Raw genomic sequence first — 20,524 nt, forward strand, 5'->3', positions numbered from 1 at the left:
GGGTTTAGCCTGGAAAGCTGTTGCTCAGCCTCATCTGCCCATGGCAGTACTCGCACAGAGGCACAGAGAATGGGGCTGCTTGCTTGTCTTGCCACCTCAAACTTCAAACGTAGCCTGGGAAAGTTGGTGTCCCTGCCAGGCTCCTTTCGCAGCCCTGCTCCGAAAGTGCGAACGTCTGCAGATAGCTGGCAGCCAGAAGGGGCTAGCCTGGAAAGCTGTTGCTCAGCCTCATCTGCCCATGGCACTGTTCGCATAGAGGCACAGAGAATGGGGCTGCTTGCTTATCTTGCCACTTGAAACTTCAAACGCATGCTGGGAATGGTGGTGTCCCAGCCAGGCTCCTTTCGCAGCCCTGCTCCGAAAGTGCGAACGTCTGCAGATAGCTGGCAGCCAGAAGGGGCTAGCCTGGAAAGCTGTTGCTCAGCCTCATCTGCCCATGGCACTGTTCGCATAGAGGCACAGAGAATGGGGCTGCTTGCTTATCTTGCCACTTGAAACTTCAAACGCATGCTGGGAATGGTGGTGTCCCTGCCAGGCTCCTATCACAGCCCTGCTCTGAAAGTGCGAACGTCTGCAGATAGCTGGCAGCCAGAAGGGGCTAGCCTGGAAAGCTGTTGCTCAGCCTCATCTGCTCATGGCAGTGCTCGCACAGAGGCACAGAGAATGGGGCTGCTTGCTTGTCTTGCCACCTCAAACTTCAAACGTAGCCTGGGAAAGTTGGTGTCCCAGCCAGGCTCCTTTCGCAGCCCTGCTCCGAAAGTGCGAACGTCTGCAGATAGCTGGCAGGCAGAAGGGGCTAGCCTGGAAAGCTGTTGCTCAGCCTCATCTGCCCATGGCACTGCTCGCATAGAGGCACAGAGAATGGGACTGCTTGCTTGTCTTGCTACCTCAAACTTCAAACGTAGCCTGGGAAAGTTGGTGTCCCAGTCAGGGTCCTTTCGGAGCAGTGCTGCTCCGAAAGTGCGAACGTCTGCAGATAGCTGGCAGGCGGAAGGGACTAGCCTGGAAAGCTGTTGCTCAGCCTCATCTGCCCATGGCACTGTTCGCATAGAGGCACAGAGAATGGGGCTGCTTGCTTATCTTGCTACTTGAAACTTCAAACGCATGCTGGGAATGGTGGTGTCCCTGCCAGGCTCCTATCACAGCCCTGCTCCGAAAGTGCGAACGTCTGCAGATAGCTGGCAGGCAGAAGGGGCTAGCCTGGAAAGCTGTTGCTCAGCCTCATCTGCCCATGGCACTGTTCGCAAAGAGGCACAGAGAATGGGGCTGCTTGCTTATCTTGCCACTTGAAACTTCAAACACATGCTGGGAATGGTGGTGTCCCAGCCAGGCTCATTTCGCAGCCCTGCTCCGAAAGTGCGAACGTCTGCAGATAGCTGGCAGGCAGAAGGGGCTAGCCTGGAAAGCTGTTGCTCAGCCTCATCTGCCCATGGCAGTACTCGCACAGAGGCACAGAGAATGGGGCTGCTTGCTTATCTTGCCACTTGAAACTTCAAACGCATGCTGGGAATGGTGGTGTCCCTGCCAGGCTCCTATCACAGCCCTGCTCCGAAAGTGCGAACGTCTGCAGATAGCTGGCAGGCAGAAGGGGCTAGCCTGGAAAGCTGTTGCTCAGCCTCATCTGCCCATGGCACTGTTCGCACAGAGGCACAGAGAATGGGGCTGCTTGCTTGTCTTGCTACCTCAAACTTCAAACGCATGCTGGGAATGGTGGTGTCCCAGCCAGGCTCCTTTCACAGCCCTGCTCCGAAAGTGCGAACGTCTGCAGATAGCTGGCAAGCAGAAGGGGCTAGCCTGGAAAGCTGTTGCTCAGCCTCATCTGCCCATGGCACTGTTCGCATAGAGGCACAGAGAATGGGGCTGCTTGCTTATCTTGCCACTTGAAACTTCAAACGCATGCTGGGAATGGTAGTGTCCCAGCCAGGCTCCTATCACAGCCCTGCTCCGAAAGTGCGAACGTCTGCAGATAGCTGGCAGCCAGAAGGGGCTATCCTGGAAAGCTGTTGCTCAGGCTCATCTGACCATGGCAGTGCTCGCACAGAGGCACAGAGAATGGGGCTGCTTGCTTGTCTTGCCACCTCAAACTTCAAACGTAGCCTGGGAAAGTTGGTGTCCCAGCCAGGCTCCTTTCGCAGCCCTGCTCCGAAAGTGCGAACGTCTGCAGATAGCTGGCAGGCAGAAGGGGCTAGCCTGGAAAGCTGTTGCTCAGCCTCATCTGCCCATGGCACTGTTCGCATAGAGGCACAGAGAATGGGGCTGCTTGCTTATCTTGCCACTTGAAACTTCAAACGCATGCTGGGAATGGTGGTGTCCCAGCCAGGCTCCTTTCGCAGCCCTGCTCCGAAAGTGCGAACGTCTGCAGATAGCTGGCAGGCAGAAGGGGCTAGCCTGGAAAGCTGTTGCTCAGCCTCATCTGCCCATGGCACTGTTCGCATAGAGGCACAGAGAATGGGGCTGCTTGCTTATCTTGCCACTTGAAACTTCAAACGCATGCTGGGAATGGTAGTGTCCCTGCAAGGCTCCTATCACAGCCCTGCTCCGAAAGTGCGAACGTCTGCAGATAGCTGGCAGGCAGAAGGGGCTAGCCTGGAAAGCTGTTGCTCAGCCTCATCTGACCATGGCAGTGCTCGCACAGAGGCACAGAGAATGGGGCTGCTTGCTTGTCTTGCCACCTCAAACTTCAAACGTAGCCTGGGAAAGTTGGTGTCCCTGCCAGGCTTGTTTCGCAGCCCTGCTCCGAAAGTGCGAACGTCTGCAGATAGCTGGCAGCCAGAAGGGTTTAGCCTGGAAAGCTGTTGCTCAGCCTCATCTGCCCATGGCACTGTTCGCACAGAGGCACAGAGAATGGGGCTGCTTGCTTATCTTGCCACTTGAAACTTCAAACGCATGCTGGGAATGGTGGTGTCCCAGCCAGGCTCCTTTCGCAGCCCTGCTCCGAAAGTGCGAACGTCTGCAGATAGCTGGCAGCCAGAAGGGGCTAGCCTGGAAAGCTGTTGCTCAGCCTCATCTGCCCATGGCACTGTTCGCATAGAGGCACAGAGAATGGGGCTGCTTGCTTATCTTGCCACTTGAAACTTCAAACGTAGCCTGGGAAAGTTGGTGTCCCAGCCAGGCTCCTTTCGCAGCCCGGCTCCGAAAGTGCGAACGTCTGCAGATAGCTGGCAGCCAGAAGGGTTTAGCCTGGAAAGCTGTTGCTCAGCCTCATCTGCCCATGGCAGTGCTCGCACAGAGGCACAGAGAATGGGGCTGCTTGCTTGTCTTGCTACCTCAAACTTCAAACGTAGCCTGGGAAAGTTGGTGTCCCTGCCAGGCTCCTTTCGCAGCCCTGCTCCGAAAGTGCGAACGTCTGCAGATAGTTGGCAGCCAGAAGGGTTTAGCCTGGAAAGCTGTTGCTCAGCCTCATCTGCCCATGGCAGTACTCGCACAGAGGCACAGAGAATGGGGCTGCTTGCTTGTCTTGCCACCTCAAACTTCAAACGTAGCCTGGGAAAGTTGGTGTCCCAGCCAGGCTCCTTTCGCAGCCCTGCTCCGAAAGTGCGAACGTCTGCAGATAGCTGGCAGCCAGAAGGGGCTAGCCTGGAAAGCTGTTGCTCAGCCTCATCTGCCCATGGCACTGTTCGCATAGAGGCACAGAGAATGGGGCTGCTTGCTTATCTTGCCACTTGAAACTTCAAACGCATGCTGGGAATGGTGGTGTCCCAGTCAGGCTCCTTTCGCAGCCCTGCTCCGAAAGTGCGAACGTCTGCAGATAGCTGGCAGCCAGAAGGGGCTAGCCTGGAAAGCTGTTGCTCAGCCTCATCTGCCCATGGCACTGTTCGCATAGAGGCACAGAGAATGGGGCTGCTTGCTTATCTTGCCACTTGAAACTTCAAACGCATGCTGGGAATGGTGGTGTCCCTGCCAGGCTCCTATCACAGCCCTGCTCCGAAAATGCGAACGTCTGCAGATAGCTGGCAGGCAGAAGGGGCTAGCCTGGAAAGCTGTTGCTCAGCCTCATCTGCTCATGGCAGTGCTCGCACAGAGGCACAGAGAATGGGGCTGCTTGCTTGTCTTGCCACCTCAAACTTCAAACGTAGCCTGGGAAAGTTGGTGTCCCAGCCAGGCTCCTTTCGCAGCCCTGCTCCGAAAGTGCGAACGTCTGCAGATAGCTGGCAGGCAGAAGGGGCTAGCCTGGAAAGCTGTTGCTCAGCCTCATCTGCCCATGGCACTGCTCGCATAGAGGCACAGAGAATGGGGCTGCTTGCTTATCTTGCCACTTGAAACTTCAAACGCATGCTGGGAATGGTGGTGTCCCAGCCAGGCTCATTTCGCAGCCCTGCTCCGAAAGTGCGAACGTCTGCAGATAGCTGGCAGGCAGAAGGGGCTAGCCTGGAAAGCTGTTGCTCAGCCTCATCTGCCCATGGCACTGCTCGCACAGAGGCACAGAGAATGGGGCTGCTTGCTTGTCTTGCCACCTCAAACTTCAAACGTAGCCTGGGAAAGTTGGTGTCCCAGCCAGGCTCCTTTCGCAGCCCTGCTCCGAAAGTGCGAACGTCTGCAGATAGCTGGCAGGCAGAAGGGACTAGCCTGGAAAGCTGTTGCTCAGCCTCATCTGCCCATGGCACTGTTCGCAAAGAGGCACAGAGAATGGGGCTGCTTGCTTATCTTGCCACTTGAAACTTCAAACGCATGCTGGGAATGGTGGTGTCCCAGCCAGGCTCCTTTCGCAGCCCTGCTCCGAAAGTGCGAACGTCTGCAGATAGCTGGCAGGCAGAAGGGGCTAGCCTGGAAAGCTGTTGCTCAGCCTCATCTGCCCATGGCACTGTTCGCACAGAGGCAAGATAATGGGGCTGCTTGCTTGTCTTGCCACCTCAAACTTCAAACGCATGCTGGGAATGGTGGTGTCCCAGCCAGGCTCCTTTCGCAGCCCTGCTCCGAACGTGCGAACGTCTGCAGATAGCTGGCAGGCAGAAGGGGCTAGCCTGGAAAGCTGTTGCTCAGCCTCATCTGCCCATGGCACTGTTCGCATAGAGGCACAGAGAATGGGGCTGCTTGCTTATCTTGCCACTTGAAACTTCAAACGCATGCTGGGAATGGTAGTGTCCCTGCAAGGCTCCTATCACAGCCCTGCTCCGAAAGTGCGAACGTCTGCAGATAGCTGGCAGGCAGAAGGGGCTAGCCTGGAAAGCTGTTGCTCAGCCTCATCTGACCATGGCAGTGCTCACACAGAGGCACAGAGAATGGGGCTGCTTGCTTGTCTTGCCACCTCAAACTTCAAACGTAGCCTGGGAAAGTTGGTGTCCCTGCCAGGCTTGTTTCGCAGCCCTGCTCCGAAAGTGCGAACGTCTGCAGATAGCTGGCAGCCAGAAGGGTTTAGCCTGGAAAGCTGTTGCTCAGCCTCATCTGCCCATGGCAGTGCTCGCACAGAGGCACAGAGAATGGGGCTGCTTGCTTATCTTGCCACTTGAAACTTCAAACGCATGCTGGGAACGGTGGTGTCCCAGCCAGGCTCCTTTCGCAGCCCTGCTCCGAAAGTGCGAACGTCTGCAGATAGCTGGCAGGCAGAAGGGGCTAGCCTGGAAAGCTGTTGCTCAGCCTCATCTGCCCATGGCACTGCTCGCATAGAGGCACAGAGAATGGGACTGCTTGCTTGTCTTGCTACCTCAAACTTCAAACGTAGCCTGGGAAAGTTGGTGTCCCAGTCAGGGTCCTTTCGGAGCAGTGCTGCTCCGAAAGTGCGAACGTCTGCAGATAGCTGGCAGGCGGAAGGGACTAGCCTGGAAAGCTGTTGCTCAGCCTCATCTGCCCATGGCACTGTTCGCATAGAGGCACAGAGAATGGGGCTGCTTGCTTATCTTGCTACTTGAAACTTCAAACGCATGCTGGGAATGGTGGTGTCCCTGCCAGGCTCCTATCACAGCCCTGCTCCGAAAGTGCGAACGTCTGCAGATAGCTGGCAGGCAGAAGGGGCTAGCCTGGAAAGCTGTTGCTCAGCCTCATCTGCCCATGGCACTGTTCGCAAAGAGGCACAGAGAATGGGGCTGCTTGCTTATCTTGCCACTTGAAACTTCAAACACATGCTGGGAATGGTGGTGTCCCAGCCAGGCTCATTTCGCAGCCCTGCTCCGAAAGTGCGAACGTCTGCAGATAGCTGGCAGGCAGAAGGGGCTAGCCTGGAAAGCTGTTGCTCAGCCTCATCTGCCCATGGCAGTACTCGCACAGAGGCACAGAGAATGGGGCTGCTTGCTTATCTTGCCACTTGAAACTTCAAACGCATGCTGGGAATGGTGGTGTCCCTGCCAGGCTCCTATCACAGCCCTGCTCCGAAAGTGCGAACGTCTGCAGATAGCTGGCAGGCAGAAGGGGCTAGCCTGGAAAGCTGTTGCTCAGCCTCATCTGCCCATGGCACTGTTCGCACAGAGGCACAGAGAATGGGGCTGCTTGCTTGTCTTGCTACCTCAAACTTCAAACGCATGCTGGGAATGGTGGTGTCCCAGCCAGGCTCCTTTCACAGCCCTGCTCCGAAAGTGCGAACGTCTGCAGATAGCTGGCAAGCAGAAGGGGCTAGCCTGGAAAGCTGTTGCTCAGCCTCATCTGCCCATGGCACTGTTCGCATAGAGGCACAGAGAATGGGGCTGCTTGCTTATCTTGCCACTTGAAACTTCAAACGCATGCTGGGAATGGTAGTGTCCCAGCCAGGCTCCTATCACAGCCCTGCTCCGAAAGTGCGAACGTCTGCAGATAGCTGGCAGCCAGAAGGGGCTATCCTGGAAAGCTGTTGCTCAGGCTCATCTGACCATGGCAGTGCTCGCACAGAGGCACAGAGAATGGGGCTGCTTGCTTGTCTTGCCACCTCAAACTTCAAACGTAGCCTGGGAAAGTTGGTGTCCCAGCCAGGCTCCTTTCGCAGCCCTGCTCCGAAAGTGCGAACGTCTGCAGATAGCTGGCAGGCAGAAGGGGCTAGCCTGGAAAGCTGTTGCTCAGCCTCATCTGCCCATGGCACTGTTCGCATAGAGGCACAGAGAATGGGGCTGCTTGCTTATCTTGCCACTTGAAACTTCAAACGCATGCTGGGAATGGTGGTGTCCCAGCCAGGCTCCTTTCGCAGCCCTGCTCCGAAAGTGCGAACGTCTGCAGATAGCTGGCAGGCAGAAGGGGCTAGCCTGGAAAGCTGTTGCTCAGCCTCATCTGCCCATGGCACTGTTCGCATAGAGGCACAGAGAATGGGGCTGCTTGCTTATCTTGCCACTTGAAACTTCAAACGCATGCTGGGAATGGTAGTGTCCCTGCAAGGCTCCTATCACAGCCCTGCTCCGAAAGTGCGAACGTCTGCAGATAGCTGGCAGGCAGAAGGGGCTAGCCTGGAAAGCTGTTGCTCAGCCTCATCTGACCATGGCAGTGCTCGCACAGAGGCACAGAGAATGGGGCTGCTTGCTTGTCTTGCCACCTCAAACTTCAAACGTAGCCTGGGAAAGTTGGTGTCCCTGCCAGGCTTGTTTCGCAGCCCTGCTCCGAAAGTGCGAACGTCTGCAGATAGCTGGCAGCCAGAAGGGTTTAGCCTGGAAAGCTGTTGCTCAGCCTCATCTGCCCATGGCACTGTTCGCACAGAGGCACAGAGAATGGGGCTGCTTGCTTATCTTGCCACTTGAAACTTCAAACGCATGCTGGGAATGGTGGTGTCCCAGCCAGGCTCCTTTCGCAGCCCTGCTCCGAAAGTGCGAACGTCTGCAGATAGCTGGCAGCCAGAAGGGGCTAGCCTGGAAAGCTGTTGCTCAGCCTCATCTGCCCATGGCACTGTTCGCATAGAGGCACAGAGAATGGGGCTGCTTGCTTATCTTGCCACTTGAAACTTCAAACGTAGCCTGGGAAAGTTGGTGTCCCAGCCAGGCTCCTTTCGCAGCCCGGCTCCGAAAGTGCGAACGTCTGCAGATAGCTGGCAGCCAGAAGGGTTTAGCCTGGAAAGCTGTTGCTCAGCCTCATCTGCCCATGGCAGTGCTCGCACAGAGGCACAGAGAATGGGGCTGCTTGCTTGTCTTGCTACCTCAAACTTCAAACGTAGCCTGGGAAAGTTGGTGTCCCTGCCAGGCTCCTTTCGCAGCCCTGCTCCGAAAGTGCGAACGTCTGCAGATAGTTGGCAGCCAGAAGGGTTTAGCCTGGAAAGCTGTTGCTCAGCCTCATCTGCCCATGGCAGTACTCGCACAGAGGCACAGAGAATGGGGCTGCTTGCTTGTCTTGCCACCTCAAACTTCAAACGTAGCCTGGGAAAGTTGGTGTCCCAGCCAGGCTCCTTTCGCAGCCCTGCTCCGAAAGTGCGAACGTCTGCAGATAGCTGGCAGCCAGAAGGGGCTAGCCTGGAAAGCTGTTGCTCAGCCTCATCTGCCCATGGCACTGTTCGCATAGAGGCACAGAGAATGGGGCTGCTTGCTTATCTTGCCACTTGAAACTTCAAACGCATGCTGGGAATGGTGGTGTCCCAGTCAGGCTCCTTTCGCAGCCCTGCTCCGAAAGTGCGAACGTCTGCAGATAGCTGGCAGCCAGAAGGGGCTAGCCTGGAAAGCTGTTGCTCAGCCTCATCTGCCCATGGCACTGTTCGCATAGAGGCACAGAGAATGGGGCTGCTTGCTTATCTTGCCACTTGAAACTTCAAACGCATGCTGGGAATGGTGGTGTCCCTGCCAGGCTCCTATCACAGCCCTGCTCCGAAAATGCGAACGTCTGCAGATAGCTGGCAGGCAGAAGGGGCTAGCCTGGAAAGCTGTTGCTCAGCCTCATCTGCTCATGGCAGTGCTCGCACAGAGGCACAGAGAATGGGGCTGCTTGCTTGTCTTGCCACCTCAAACTTCAAACGTAGCCTGGGAAAGTTGGTGTCCCAGCCAGGCTCCTTTCGCAGCCCTGCTCCGAAAGTGCGAACGTCTGCAGATAGCTGGCAGGCAGAAGGGGCTAGCCTGGAAAGCTGTTGCTCAGCCTCATCTGCCCATGGCACTGCTCGCATAGAGGCACAGAGAATGGGGCTGCTTGCTTATCTTGCCACTTGAAACTTCAAACGCATGCTGGGAATGGTGGTGTCCCAGCCAGGCTCATTTCGCAGCCCTGCTCCGAAAGTGCGAACGTCTGCAGATAGCTGGCAGGCAGAAGGGGCTAGCCTGGAAAGCTGTTGCTCAGCCTCATCTGCCCATGGCACTGCTCGCACAGAGGCACAGAGAATGGGGCTGCTTGCTTGTCTTGCCACCTCAAACTTCAAACGTAGCCTGGGAAAGTTGGTGTCCCAGCCAGGCTCCTTTCGCAGCCCTGCTCCGAAAGTGCGAACGTCTGCAGATAGCTGGCAGGCAGAAGGGACTAGCCTGGAAAGCTGTTGCTCAGCCTCATCTGCCCATGGCACTGTTCGCAAAGAGGCACAGAGAATGGGGCTGCTTGCTTATCTTGCCACTTGAAACTTCAAACGCATGCTGGGAATGGTGGTGTCCCAGCCAGGCTCCTTTCGCAGCCCTGCTCCGAAAGTGCGAACGTCTGCAGATAGCTGGCAGGCAGAAGGGGCTAGCCTGGAAAGCTGTTGCTCAGCCTCATCTGCCCATGGCACTGTTCGCACAGAGGCAAGATAATGGGGCTGCTTGCTTGTCTTGCCACCTCAAACTTCAAACGCATGCTGGGAATGGTGGTGTCCCAGCCAGGCTCCTTTCGCAGCCCTGCTCCGAACGTGCGAACGTCTGCAGATAGCTGGCAGGCAGAAGGGGCTAGCCTGGAAAGCTGTTGCTCAGCCTCATCTGCCCATGGCACTGTTCGCATAGAGGCACAGAGAATGGGGCTGCTTGCTTATCTTGCCACTTGAAACTTCAAACGCATGCTGGGAATGGTAGTGTCCCTGCAAGGCTCCTATCACAGCCCTGCTCCGAAAGTGCGAACGTCTGCAGATAGCTGGCAGGCAGAAGGGGCTAGCCTGGAAAGCTGTTGCTCAGCCTCATCTGACCATGGCAGTGCTCACACAGAGGCACAGAGAATGGGGCTGCTTGCTTGTCTTGCCACCTCAAACTTCAAACGTAGCCTGGGAAAGTTGGTGTCCCTGCCAGGCTTGTTTCGCAGCCCTGCTCCGAAAGTGCGAACGTCTGCAGATAGCTGGCAGCCAGAAGGGTTTAGCCTGGAAAGCTGTTGCTCAGCCTCATCTGCCCATGGCAGTGCTCGCACAGAGGCACAGAGAATGGGGCTGCTTGCTTATCTTGCCACTTGAAACTTCAAACGCATGCTGGGAACGGTGGTGTCCCAGCCAGGCTCCTTTCGCAGCCCTGCTCCGAAAGTGCGAACGTCTGCAGATAGCTGGCAGCCAGAAGGTGCTAGCCTGGAAAGCTGTTGCTCAGCCTCATCTGCCCATGGCACTGTTCGCATAGAGGCACAGAGAATGGGGCTGCTTGCTTCTCTTGCCACTTGAAACTTCAAACGTAACCTGGGAAAGTTGGTGTCCCAGCCAGGCTCCTTTCGCAGCCCTGCTCCGAAAGTGCGAACGTCTGCAGATAGCTGGCAGGCAGAAGGGTTTAGCCTGGAAAGCTGTTGCTCAGCCTCATCTGCCCATGGCACTGCTCGCACAGAGGCACAGAGAATGGGGCTGCTTGCTTGTCTTGCCACCTCAAACTTCAAACGTAGCCTGGGAAAGTTGGTGTCCCAGCCAGGCTCCTTTCGCAGCCCTGCTCCGAAAGTGCGAACGTCTGCAGATAGCTGGCAGGCAGAAGGGGCTAGCCTGGAAAGCTGTTGCTCAGCCTCATCTGCCCATGGCACTGTTCGCAAAGAGGCACAGAGAATGGGGCTGCTTGCTTATCTTGCCACTTGAAACTTCAAACGCATGCTGGGAATGGTGGTGTCCCAGCCAGGCTCCTTTCGCAGCCCTGCTCCGAAAGTGCGAACGTCTGCAGATAGCTGGCAGGCAGAAGGGGCTAGCCTGGAAAGCTGTTGCTCAGCCTCATCTGCCCATGGCACTGTTCGCACAGAGGCAAGAGAATGGGGCTGCTTGCTTGTCTTGCCACCTCAAACTTCAAACGCATGCTGGGAATGGTGGTGTCCCAGCCAGGCTCCTTTCGCAGCCCTGCTCCGAAAGTGCGAACGTCTACAGATAGCTGGCAGGCAGAAGGGGCTAGCCTGGAAAGCTGTTGCTCAGCCTCATCTGCCCATGGCACTGTTCGCATAGAGGCACAGAGAATGGGGCTGCTTGCTTATCTTGCCACTTGAAACTTCAAACGCATGCTGGGAATGGTGGTGTCCCTGCCAGGATCCTATCACAGCCCTGCTCCGAAAGTGCGAACGTCTGCAGATAGCTGGCAGGCAGAAGGGGCTAGCCTGGAAAGCTGTTGCTCAGCATCATCTGCCCATGGCACTGTTCGCACAGAGGCAAGAGAATGGGGCTGCTTGCTTGTCTTGCCACCTCAAACTTCAAACGCATGCTGGGAATGGTGGTGTCCCAGCCAGGCTCCTTTCGCAGCCCTGCTCCGAAAGTGCGAACGTCTGCAGATAGCTGGCAGGCAGAAGGGGCTAGCCTGGAAAGCTGTTGCTCAGCCTCATCTGCCCATGGCACTGTTCGCATAGAGGCACAGAGAATGGGGCTGCTTGCTTATCTTGCCACTTGAAACTTCAAACGCATGCTGGGAATGGTGGTGTCCCAGCCAGGCTCATTTCGCAGCCCTGCTCCGAAAGTGCGAACGTCTGCAGATAGCTGGCAGGCAGAAGGGGCTAGCCTGGAAAGCTGTTGCTCAGCCTCATCTGCCCATGGCACTGCTCGCACAGAGGCACAGAGAATGGGGCTGCTTGCTTGTCTTGCCACCTCAAACTTCAAACGTAGCCTGGGAAAGTTGGTGTCCCAGCCAGGCTCCTTTCGCAGCCCTGCTCCGAAAGTGCGAACGTCTGCAGATAGCTGGCAGCCAGAAGGGGCTAGCCTGGAAAGCTGTTGCTCAGCCTCATCTGCCCATGGCACTGTTCGCAAAGAGGCACAGAGAATGGGGCTGCTTGCTTATCTTGCCACTTGAAACTTCAAACGCATGCTGGGAATGGTGGTGTCCCAGCCAGGCTCATTTCGCAGCCCTGCTCCGAAAGTGCGAACGTCTGCAGATAGCTGGCAGGCAGAAGGGGCTAGCCTGGAAAGCTGTTGCTCAGCCTCATCTGCCCATGGCACTGTTCGCACAGAGGCAAGAGAATGGGGCTGCTTGCTTGTCTTGCTACCTCAAACTTCAAACGTAGCCTGGGAAAGTTGGTGTCCCTGCAAGGCTTGTTTCGCAGCCCTGCTCCGAAAGTGCGAACGTCTGCAGATAGCTGGCAGCCAGAAGGGTTTAGCCTGGAAAGCTGTTGCTCAGCCTCATCTGCCCATGGCAGTGCTCGCACAGAGGCACAGAGAATGGGGCTGCTTGCTTATCTTGCCACTTGAAACTTCAAACGCATGCTGGGAACGGTGGTGTCCCAGCCAGGCTCCTTTCGCAGCCCTGCTCCGAAAGTGCGAACGTCTGCAGATAGCTGGCAGCCAGAAGGGGCTAGCCTGGAAAGCTGTTGCTCAGCCTCATCTGCCCATGGCACTGTTCGCATAGAGGCACAGAGAATGGGGCTGCTTGCTTATCTTGCCACTTGAAACTTCAAACGTATCCTGGGAAAGTTGGTGTCCCAGTCAGGCTCCTTTCGCAGCCCGGCTCCGAAAGTGCGAACGTCTGCAGATAGCTGGCAGCCAGAAGGGGCTAGCCTGGAAAGCTGTTGCTCAGCCTCATCTGCCCATGGCAGTGCTCGCACAGAGGCACAGAGAATGGGGCTGCTTGCTTGTCTTGCTCCCTCAAACTTCAAACGTAGCCTGGGAAAGTTGGTGTCCCTGCCAGGCTCCTTTCGCAGCCCTGCTCCGAAAGTGCGAACGTCTGCAGATAGCTGGCAGCCAGAAGGGGCTAGCCTGGAAAGCTGTTGCTCAGCCTCATCTGCCCATGGCACTGTTCGCATAGAGGCACAGAGAATGGGGCTGCTTGCTTATCTTGCCACTTGAAACTTCAAACGCATGCTGGGAATGGTGGTGTCCCAGCCAGGCTCCTTTCGCAGCCCTGCTCCGAAAGTGCGAACGTCTGCAGATAGCTGGCAGGCAGAAGGGGCTAGCCTGGAAAGCTGTTGCTCAGCCTCATCTGCCCATGGCACTGTTCGCATAGAGGCACAGAGAATGGGGCTGCTTGCTTATCTTGCCACTTGAAACTTCAAAAGCATGCTGGGAATGGTGGTGTCCCTGCCAGGCTCCTATCACAGCCCTGCTCCGAAAATGCGAACGTCTGCAGATAGCTGGCAGCCAGAAGGGGCTAGCCTGGAAAGCTGTTGCTCAGCCTCATCTGCTCATGGCAGTGCTCGCACAGAGGCACAGAGAATGGGACTGCTTGCTTGTCTTGCCACCTCAAACTTCAAACGTAGCCTGGGAAAGTTGGTGTCCCAGCCAGGCTCCTATTACAGCCCTGCTCCGAAAGTGCGAACGTCTGCAGATAGCTGGCAGCCAGAAGGGGCTAGCCTGGAAAGCTCTTGCTCAGCCTCATCTGCCCATGGCACTGCTCGCACAGAGGCACAGATAATGGGGCTGCTTGCTTGTCTTGCCACGTCAAACTTCAAACGTAGCCTGGGAAAGTTGGTGTCCCAGCCAGGCTCCTTTCACAGCCCTGCTCCGAAAGTGCGAACGTCTGCAGATAGCTGGCAGGCAGAAGGGGCTAGCCTGGAAAGCTGTTGCTCAGCCTCATCTGCCCATGGCACTGTTCGCAAAGAGGCACAGAGAATGGGGCTGCTTGCTTATCTTGCCACTTGAAACTTCAAACGCATGCTGGGAATGGTGGTGTCCCAGCCAGGCTCATTTCGCAGCCCTGCTCCGAAAGTGCGAACGTCTGCAGATAGCTGGCAGGCAGAAGGGGCTAGCCTGGAAAGCTGTTGCTCAGCCTCATCTGCCCATGGCACTGTTCGCATAGAGGCACAGAGAATGGGGCTGCTTGCTTATCTTGCCACTTGAAACTTCAAACGCATGCTGGGAATGGTGGTGTCCCTGCCAGGCTCCTTTCGCAGCCCTGCTCCGAAAGTGCGAACGTCTGCAGATAGCTGGCAGGCAGAAGGGGCTAGCCTGGAAAGCTGTTGCTCAGCCTCATCTGCCCATGGCACTGTTCGCACAGAGCCAAGAGAATGGGGCTGCTTGCTTGTCTTGCCACCTCAAACTTCAAACGCATGCTGGGAATGGTGGTGTCCCAGCCAGGCTCCTTTCGCAGCCCTGCTCCGAAAGTGCGAACGTCTGCAGATAGCTGGCAGGCAGAAGGGGCTAGCCTGGAAAGCTGTTGCTCAGCCTCATCTGCCCATGGCACTGTTCGCATAGAGGCACAGAGAATGGGGCTGCTTGCTTATCTTGCCACTTGAAACTTCAAACGCATGCTGGGAATGGTGGTGTCCCAGCCAGGCTCATTTCGCAGCCCTGCTCCGAAAGTGCGAACGTCTGCAGATAGCTGGCAGGCAGAAGGGGCTAGCCTGGAAAGCTGTTGCTCAGCCTCATCTGCCCATGGCACTGTTCGCATAGAGGCACAGAGAATGGGGCTGCTTGCTTATCTTGCCACTTGAAACTTCAAACGCATGCTGGGAATGGTGGTGTCCCAGCCAGGCTCCTGTCACAGCCCTGCTCCGAAAGTGCGAACGTCTGCAGATAGCTGGCAGCCAGAAGGGGCTAGCCTGGAAAGCTGTTGCTCAGCCTCATCTGCCCATGGCACTGTTCGTATAGAGGCAAGAGAATGGGGCTGCTTGCTTGTCTTGCCACCTCAAACTTCAAACGTAGCCTGGGAAAGTTGGTGTCCCTGCCAGGCTTGTTTCGCAGCCCTGCTCCGAAAGTGCGAACGTCTGCAGATAGCTGGCAGGCAGAAGGGGCTAGCCTGGAAAGCTGTTGCTCAGCCTCATCTGCCCATGGCACTGTTCGCACAGAGGCAAGAGAATGGGGCTGCTTGCTTGTCTTGCCACTTGAAACTTCAAACGCATGCTGGGAATGGTGGTGTCCCAGCCAGGCTCCTTTCGCAGCCCTGCTCTGAAAGTGCGAACGTCTGCAGATAGCTGGCAGGCAGAAGGGGCTAGCCTGGAAAGCTGTTGCTCAGCCTCATCTGCCCATGGCACTGTTCGCATAGAGGCACAGAGAATGGGGCTGCTTGCTTATCTTGCCACTTGAAACTTCAAACGCATGCTGGGAATGGTGGTGTCCCAGCCAGGCTCCTTTCGCAGCCCTGCTCCGAAAGTGCGAACGTCTGCAGATAGCTGGCAGCCAGAAGGGGCTAGCCTGGAAAGCTGTTGCTCAGCCTCATCTGCCCATGGCACTGTTCGCATAGAGGCACAGAGAATGGGGCTGCTTGCTTATCTTGCCACTTGAAACTTCAAACGTAGCCTGGGAATGTTGGTGTCCCATCCAGGCTCCTTTCGCAGCCCGGCTCCGAAAGTGCGAACGTCTGCAGATAGCTGGCAGCCAGAAGGGGCTAGCCTGGAAAGCTGTTGCTCAGCCTCATCTGCCCATGGCAGTGCTCGCACAGAGGCACAGAGAATGGGGCTGCTTGCTTGTCTTGCTACCTCAAACTTCAAACGTAGCCTGGGAAAGTTGGTGTCCCTGCCAGGCTCCTTTAGCAGCCCTGCTCCGAAAGTGCGAACGTCTGCAGATAGCTGGCAGGCAGAAGGGGCTAGCCTGGAAAGCTGTTGCTCAGCCTCATCTGCCCATGGCAGTACTCGCACAGAGGCACAGAGAATGGGGCTGCTTGCTTGTCTTGTCACCTCAAACTTCAAACGTAGCCTGGGAATGGTGGTGTCCCAGCCAGGCTCCTTTCGCAGCCCTGCTCCGAAAGTGCGAACGTCTGCAGATAGCTGGCAGCCAGAAGGGGCTAGCCTGGAAAGCTGTTGCTCAGCCTCATCTGCCCATGGCACTGTTCGCATAGAGGCACAGAGAATGGGGCTGCTTGCTTATCTTGCCACTTGAAACTTCAAACGCATGCTGGGAATGGTGGTGTCCCTGCCAGGCTCCTATCACAGCCCTGCTCCGAAAATGCGAACGTCTGCAGATAGCTGGCAGGCAGAAGGGGCTAGCCTGGAAAGCTGTTGCTCAGCCTCATCTGCTCATGGCAGTGCTCGCACAGAGGCACAGAGAATGGGGCTGCTTGCTTGTCTTGCCACCTCAAACTTCAAATGTAGCCTGGGAAAGTTGGTGTCCCAGCCAGGCTCCTTTCGCAGCCCTGCTCCGAAAGTGCGAACGTCTGCAGATAGCTGGCAGCCAGAAGGGGCTAGCCTGGAAAGCTGTTGCTCAGCCTCATCTGCCCATGGCACTGCTCGCATAGAGGCACAGAGAATGGGGCTGCTTGCTTATCTTGCCACCTCAAACTTCAAACGTAGCCTGGAAAAGTTGGTGTCCCAGTCAGGCTCCTTTGGCAGCCCTGCTCCGAAAGTGCGAACGTCTGCAGATAGCTGGCAGCCAGAAGGGGCTAGCCTGGAAAGCTGTTGCTCAGCCTCATCTGCCCATGGCACTGTTCGCATAGAGGCACAGAGAATGGGGCTGCTTGCTTGTCTTGCCACCTCAAACTTCAAACGCATGCTGGGAATGGTGGTGTCCCTGCCAGGGTCCTATCACAGCCCTGCTCCGAAAGTGCGAACGTCTGCAGATAGCTGGCAGGCAGAAGGGGCTAGCCTGGAAAGCTGTTGCTCAGCCTCATCTGCCCATGGCAGTGCTCGCACAGAGGCACAGAGAATGGGGCTGCTTGCTTGTCTTGCCACCTCAAACTTCAAACGTAGCCCTCGAAAGTTGGTGTCCCAGCCAGGCTCCTTTCGCAGCCCTGCTCCGAAAGTGCGAACGTCTGCAGATAGCTGGCAGCCAGAAGGGGCTAGCCTGGAAAGCTGTTGCTCAGCCTCATCTGCCCATGGCACTGTTCGCATAGAGGCACAGAGAATGGGGCTGCTTGCTTATCTTGCCTCTTGAAACTTCAAACGCATGCTGGGAATGGTGGTGTCCCTGCCAGGCTCCTATCACAGCCCTGCTCCGAAAGTGCGAACGTCTGCAGATAGCTGGCAGGCAGAAGGGGCTAGCCTGGAAAGCTGTTGCTCAGCCTCATCTGACCATGGCACTGTTCGCATAGAGGCACAGAGAATGGGGCTGCTTGCTTATCTTGCCACTTGAAACTTCAAACGCATGCTGGGAATGGTGGTGTCCCTGCCAGGCTCCTATCACAGCCCTGCTCCGAAAGTGCGAACGTCTGCAGATAGCTGGCAGGCAGAAGGGGCTAGCCTGGAAAGCTGTTGCTCAGCCTCATCTGCCCATGGCACTGTTCGCACAGAGGCAAGAGAATGGGGCTGCTTGCTTGTCTTGCCACCTCAAACTTCAAACGCATGCTGGGAATGGTGGTGTCCCAGCCAGGCTCCTTTCGCAGCCCTGCTCCGAAAGTGCGAACGTCTGCAGATAGCTGGCAGGCAGAAGGGGCTAGCCTGGAAAGCTGTTGCTCAGCCTCATCTGCCCATGGCACTGTTCGCATAGAGGCACAGAGAATGGGGCTGCTTGCTTATCTTGCCACTTGAAACTTCAAACGCATGCTGGGAATGGTAGTGTCCCTGCAAGGCTCCTATCACAGCCCTGCTCCGAAAGTGCGAACGTCTGCAGATAGCTGGCTGGCAGAAGGGGCTAGCCTGGAAAGCTGTTGCTCAGCCTCATCTGCCCATGGCACTGTTCGCATAGAGGCACAGAGAATGGGGCTGCTTGCTTGTCTTGCCACCTCAAACTTCAAACGTAGCCTGGGAAAGTTGGTGTCCCAGCCAGGCTCCTTTCGCAGCCCTGCTCCGAAAGTGCGAACGTCTGCAGATAGCTGGCAGGCAGAAGGGGCTAGCCTGGAAAGCTGTTGCTCAGCCTCATCTGCCCATGGCACTGTTAGCATAGAGGCACAGAGAATGGGGCTGCTTGCTTATCTTGCCACTTGAAACTTCAAACGCATGCTGGGAATGGTGGTGTCCCAGCCAGGCTGCTATCACAGCCCTGCTCCGAAAGTGCGAACGTCTGCAGATAGCTGGCAGGCAGAAGGGGCTAGCCTGGAAAGCTGTTGCTCAGCCTCATCTGCTCATGGCAGTGCTCGCACAGAGGCACAGAGAATGGGGCTGCTTGCTTGTCTTGCCACCTCAAACTTCAAACGTAGCCTGGGAAAGTTGGTGTCCCAGCCAGGCTCCTTTCGCAGCCCTGCTCCGAAAGTGCGAACGTCTGCAGATAGCTGGCAGGCAGAAGGGGCTAGCCTGGAAAGCTGTTGCTCAGCCTCATCTGCCCATGGCAGTGCTCGCACAGAGGCACAGAGAATGGGGCTGCTTGCTTATCTTGCCACTTGAAACTTCAAACGCATGCTGGGAATGGTAGTGTCCCAGCCAGGCTCCTTTCGCAGCCCTGCTCCGAAAGTGCGAACGTCTGCAGATAGCTGGCAGGCAGAAGGGGCTAGCCTGGAAAGCTGTTGCTCAGCCTCATCTTCCCATGGCACTGTTCGCATAGAGGCACAGATAATGGGGCTGCTTGCTTATCTTGCCACTTGAAACTTCAAACGTAGCCTGGGAAAGTTGGTGTCCCAGCCAGGCTCCTTTCGCAGCCCTGCTCCGAAAGTGCGAACGTCTGCAGATAGCTGGCAGGCAGAAGGGGCTAGCCTGGAAAGCTGTTGCTCAGCCTCATCTGCCCATGGCACTGTTCGCATAGAGGCACAGAGAATGGGGCTGCTTGCTTATCTTGCCACTTGAAACTTCAAACGCATGCTGGGAATGGTGGTGTCCCAGCCAGGCTCCTTTCGCAGCCCTGCTCCGAAAGTGCGAACGTCTGCAGATAGCTGGCAGGCAGAAGGGGCTAGCCTGGAAAGCTGTTGCTCAGCCTCATCTGCCCATGGCACTGTTCGCATAGAGGCACAGAGAATGGGGCTGCTTGCTTATCTTGCCACTTGAAACTTCAAACGCATGCTGGGAATGGTGGTGTCCCAGCCAGGCTCCTTTCGCAGCCCTGCTCCGAAAGTGCGAACGTCTGCAGATAGCTGGCAGGCAGAAGGGGCTAGCCTGGAAAGCTGTTGCTCAGCCTCATCTGCCCATGGCACTGTTCGCATAGAGGCACAGAGAATGGGGCTGCTTGCTTATCTTGCCACCTCAAACTTCAAACGCATGCTGGGAATGGTGGTGTCCCTGCAAGGCTCCTTTTGCAGCCCTGCTCCGAAAGTGCGAACGTCTGCAGATAGCTGGCAGGCAGAAGGGGCTAGCCTGGAAAGCTGTTGCTCAGCCTCATCTGCCCATGGCACTGCTCGCACAGAGGCACAGAGAATGGGGCTGCTTGCTTGTCTTGCCACCTCAAACTTCAAACGTAGCCTGGGAAAGTTGGTGTCCCAGCCAGGCTCCTTTCGCAGCCCTGCTCCGAAAGTGCGAACGTCTGCAGATAGCTGGCAGCCAGAAGGGGCTAGCCTGGAAAGCTGTTGCTCAGCCTCATCTGCCCATGGCACTGTTAGCATAGAGGCACAGAGAATGGGGCTGCTTGCTTATCTTGCCACTTGAAACTTCAAACGCATGGTGGGAATGGTGGTGTCCCTGCCAGGCTCCTATCACAGCCCTGCTCCGAAAGTGCGAACGTCTGCAGATAGCTGGCAGGCAGAAGGGGCTAGCCTGGAAAGCTGTTGCTCAGCCTCATCTGCTCATGGCAGTGCTCGCACAGAGGCACAGAGAATGGGGCTGCTTGCTTGTCTTGCCACCTCAAACTTCAAACGTAGCCTGGGAAAGTTGGTGTCCCAGCCAGGCTCCTTTCGCAGCCCTGCTCCGAAAGTGCGAACGTCTGCAGATAGCTGGCAGGCAGAAGGGGCTAGCCTGGAAAGCTGTTGCTCAGCCTCATCTGCCCATGGCACTGTTCGCATAGAGGCACAGAGAATGGGGCTGCTTGCTTATCTTGCCACTTGAAACTTCAAACGCATGCTGGGAATGGTGGTGTCCCAGCCAGGCTCCTTTCGCAGCCCTGCTCCGAAAGTGCGAACGTCTGCAGATAGCTGGCAGGCAGAAGGGGCTAGCCTGGAAAGCTGTTGCTCAGCCTCATCTGCCCATGGCACTGTTCGCATAGAGGCACAGAGAATGGGGCTGCTTGCTTATCTTGCCACCTCAAACTTCAAACGCATGCTGGGAATGGTGGTGTCCCTGCAAGGCTCCTTTTGCAGCCCTGCTCCGAAAGTGCGAACGTCTGCAGATAGCTGGCAGGCAGAAGGGGCTAGCCTGGAAAGCTGTTGCTCAGCCTCATCTGCCCATGGCACTGCTCGCACAGAGGCACAGAGAATGGGGCTGCTTGCTTGTCTTGCCACCTCAAACTTCAAACGTAGCCTGGGAAAGTTGGTGTCCCCGCCAGGCTCCTTTCGCAGCCCTGCTCCGAAAGTGCGAACGTCTGCAGATAGCTGGCAGCCAGAAGGGGCTAGCCTGGAAAGCTGTTGCTCAGCCTCATCTGCCCATGGCACTGTTAGCATAGAGGCACAGAGAATGGGGCTGCTTGCTTATCTTGCCACTTGAAACTTCAAACGCATGGTGGGAATGGTGGTGTCCC

Source organism: Opisthocomus hoazin, chromosome 15 (assembly GCF_030867145.1).
Source record: "Opisthocomus hoazin isolate bOpiHoa1 chromosome 15, bOpiHoa1.hap1, whole genome shotgun sequence".
In the NCBI taxonomy this organism is placed as follows: domain Eukaryota; kingdom Metazoa; phylum Chordata; class Aves; order Opisthocomiformes; family Opisthocomidae; genus Opisthocomus; species Opisthocomus hoazin.